The sequence below is a fragment of the Antechinus flavipes genome, chromosome 3, assembly GCF_016432865.1.
Source record: "Antechinus flavipes isolate AdamAnt ecotype Samford, QLD, Australia chromosome 3, AdamAnt_v2, whole genome shotgun sequence".
Lineage (NCBI taxonomy): Eukaryota > Metazoa > Chordata > Mammalia > Dasyuromorphia > Dasyuridae > Antechinus > Antechinus flavipes.
The window spans coordinates 262,685,941-262,690,069 of NC_067400.1; the positions used below are offsets into that span (position 1 = coordinate 262,685,941).

The 4,129-nt window shown below is 36.4% G+C and overlaps 1 pseudogene; it reads right to left on the reverse strand.

Moving 5' to 3' along the window:
* Window positions 1–619: 619 nt before the first annotated feature.
* LOC127558432 (uncharacterized) lies at window positions 620–720 on the reverse strand (annotated as a pseudogene).
* Window positions 721–4,129: the final 3,409 nt, after the last annotated feature.

The window sequence follows — 4,129 nt, forward strand, 5'->3', positions numbered from 1 at the left end:
AGCTTCAGTCTAGTTGCTAAGCAACATGGTCTTTTGTCTGTAGCCTCTGCAGTGTTATTATTTTGGGGGGTGGATGGCAGTGGGGAGAAGAGAAGAGGTCAGGGTACAAGGAAACGTATACACAAGGAATGATTTTGAGTTCATAGTAACAATTACAAGGCTACTGTGGGATGGGTCCATACTCCTTAAATAATTTTTGTGAATCTAAAAAGAGCCTTTGGGTAAGGAGCTGTACACAAAACATCCCACAAAGCTTATTGCTTCCTGAAAACTTGAATATCAGGGATGCTGCACATTTCAGTTGCAGGATAAGATAAAAGTCAAAGGCTACAAGCCCAGAGCTGAGAATATCCTTTGAGATCAGTTAGAACAACTCTTATTTTACAAACAAGGAAACTGAGGCTCAGAGGGAGGGGATAATTACCCTAAGGGATATGTAGTTGATATGCAGAAGAATCAGCATGAAACAGTGGACAGAGCACTGGATTTGGAGTTAGGAAGTTCTGAGTTAAAATCCTTCCTTAGACACTTAATAATTGTATGATCCTGGCCAAGTCACTTCTCTAAACCTCAATCTCCTCAAATGTAAAAATGAGGATGTTCAATGACCTTTAAGATCATATGTATGCTCTTCTTTATGAATCTGTATGTCATCCTTGTGCAGGGACAATGCTAATCTTCACTGTATTGTTCCAAAGTTAGTATATGTGCTATGTGTACCATATATGTACCATGAGTACAAAACCAATCCTCTCTAAACTATAGAAAATTTCTTCTCTAGGTCACTATTTCCTTCCTTCCTATTGGCTACCACAATTATATAATCTTGAATTTTCCAGGACAGTCCTGCTTTCATCATAGATTTAGAGTTAGAAAAGCTCTAACAAATCTTGAATGGGCACTTTAATTTTCCAAGAAAATACTGATTTCCTTAGGAAATTAGAAACTGGAAAGATCCATAGAAACTAATCTAACCTCCTTGCTTTACAGATAAGAAAACTAAGACCTAAAGAGTTTAAATGACTTATTTAAGGTCACATAGCTTGCAAGTTGTTGTTGTTCTTGTTTGTCCTTCATTCTTGAAGAAAACCAATGGTATCACAAGGATAGATAACTGCCCAACTCTTTCATATTCCAACACATTGCATGGCATTTATTTCAGACCTATTCTGTTGTTTCTATAAAGGGTGGAAATGTCTCAAATATTCTTGAACTTTGTCAGATGAGAACTGATTCAATAAATTAGTAGGGGTGTGTAGATGGGCATGGGGGCATTTATGTGTCAAAATAAAATGTATTGATAATATAATTGATATATATATGTATCTATAGCTATCTATCTATATCCATATATCGCTACATATCTATCTATATGTATATCTTAAATTGGTTTCCTTACAAATTCAAACCAATACTCCTGGTTTTGCCTTCTGGGACCAAAGAGAACAGGTGTAATCTTTACTCTTCATGATAACCCTTTAAATGTTTGAAAACAGCTATCATATCCTCTCTTAAGTCTTCTCTTTTCCAAGCTAAATATATGCAAATCTTTCAACTGATTCTCATATGATGTGAACTCAAAGGTCTTCACTATCTTAGATGCCTCCACTCTCCTCATTATACAGCTTATCAATTTCCTTCTTCGGCCATATTGCCAAATTGAACACAATATTTCATTTGAGGTCTGATGAGGACATAGTACAGTGAGATTATCGTCTTCCTATTTCTGAAAAGTCTATAATAGGGTCCCTTCCCAGTTTTTATACTATTATTTTAACATTGAGAGGCATAAAAAAATAGAACCATAAGCTGAAGAAAAATCATCAATACTTTAAAAACATATGCATAATTGCCCTTATTATGCATATCTAAAACTCTGCTTGTAGTATATAGGTAGTGGAGGGATTTGTTCCCATCTCTAGTTCAGTAGATGTAATCACAGAAAATAAGGGTTGAATAACTGAAGTAAGAAAGTTCTATTATACTAAGAAGAAAAGCACATTACGTAATATGAAAAGAGTTTTCTGAATGAATTGGAAGGGAAGTCAATATCAGGTCATTACTGTCATGGTGAACTTCAATGGCTTCAGGAAAAGTCTTTTAGGTCTCTCTACCTACCAGAATGTGGCAGAAAAGGAAGGGGGTATTTCTAATAGCCTAGGGAAGGATAATGAAGCTATCACTGAAAGTGAACTGCTTCTGACTAATCTCAGTTACAGTAATAGAGAAAAGAGCACTGGCAAGGTGAATAATGCCATACCTATCTTGGACTACTCGGTCCATCGCATTAAGGAGATCAGAAACACTAAAGTAATAAGTGCAATGACTTTATTCACCTTCCTGTAGTCAACTATAAATTGATAAGTACCATCTATCTTCTTCACTGACCACAGGAAATCATAAGGAAGTTAGTATAGCAAAATATTCTACTTTCCTTCAGTTCCATCATTAAAGACCTTTCTTTCTTTCCCCTGGGGACCTAATATTGTTTGATGTCATTTTTGCCAGAAGACTTGGGTAACTCTAAGAGTTTCTAATCAACTTTATCCATAATAACTAGCATCAAGGGTTAGAAAAAACCCATAAAGAGACAGATTCCTAAGAGCTGATGATATCCCTTCCCTTATTACTCAACTGTCTACAACTAGAAATTGGGAGAATTTCCAGTAGTTCTACTAGGTGCCTTCTGGCTGCCAGTATTCACAACATCTTATTTTCATATAGGGAAAGGGCTTTAAGGAATAACAGTTTTAGATGATGCTGAAGGGCTTCTACTACTGTTCAACTTCAGCATAGAATTTCATCAGCATCTCCATAGGTTGGCAATCAATAGTTTTCTTATCAGCCTTGTGTTTCACAGACCAAAGGTCCTTGGAAGAGAGAGTGCCTTGGCCTTTTGCCTTTGGCCCACCTAGCAGGGTAACTGTCTCTGTATCACTGGTATTTGTATTTTAACCACAACTGCTATCTCAAACTCCTGCTGAATTTCACTAGTTTATATACCCAAAGCCATTTAGTTGTATGGTGGAGAAAACCCTGTAGCTATATTCTATCACCATTGTGAAATTTGTTTTCCACCCAGGAGGCAGAATCTAATTACCCTCCTGTGCAGATCATAGGTTATGTTAGATCATAAGGGTGGTGATAGGGTGGTGGTAATAATGGTAGTGCATAGATTCTATTTGCCATATGATTTTCTTCTAAGAACTCCACACTTTCTCTAATATTTTCCCAATAGAGGACTTCAAGAGATTGCAACAGAAATTCATCTTTATGAAGGCAGGGACTCACTACTCTCCATCTTAACCACCAAAAAAAGACAAAGAACATTATTCTTCCTGAGCATCTAAATCATGCAATAGTACTTTTTGGAGAAATAACCAAACAGGTTGAATTTTGCTATAGAGAAAGTACAGATATGAGCTCCATTGCATCATTATGCCCTCAACAGTCATTCCTCTAGTGGCTCCAGTAGGATGCTGTTTAAACTTCTCTCAAGTTTCTTAGTGGTAAAAATCTGCCTACCCTCTGCTCCTTCTATAGAAAACCTCTGGGTTGGAGATAGTTCTTTGAGATCACAAATTATCTGGTTTTTGGTATGGTCTGTTGGTCCCCAACTCTGATCACCATAACCCTTTATATTTGCTCTTTTAACAGACCTATTAGTTCCCTCTCAGCTTTCACTGCGTTTAAAAAACTTCAGTGTAATGCCCTTAAAGGCTATAAAACTGTGCATATCTTTTGATCGAACACCATCACTGGTAAATCTATATTCCAAAGACATTGAAAAAAGAGAAAATGATCTATATGAACAAAAATATTTATAGTAACTCTTTTTGTGGTGGTTAAGAATTGGAAATCAAAGAGATGTTCATCAATTGGGGGATGCTAAAGGAGCTGTAGTATGTGATTGTAATGGAATATTATTATAGCAAAATGAGAAGCAGGACGATTTCAGGAAAAACCTGGAAAGACTTACATGAATTGGGATATAGTGAAGTAAACAGAACCAGGAAAATTTTGTACCCAGTAACAGCAATATTGTTTGATGAAGAGCTGTGAATGACATAGCCATTCTCAGCAATACACTGATCTAAGACAATCCCATAGGACTAATGATGAAGCATAC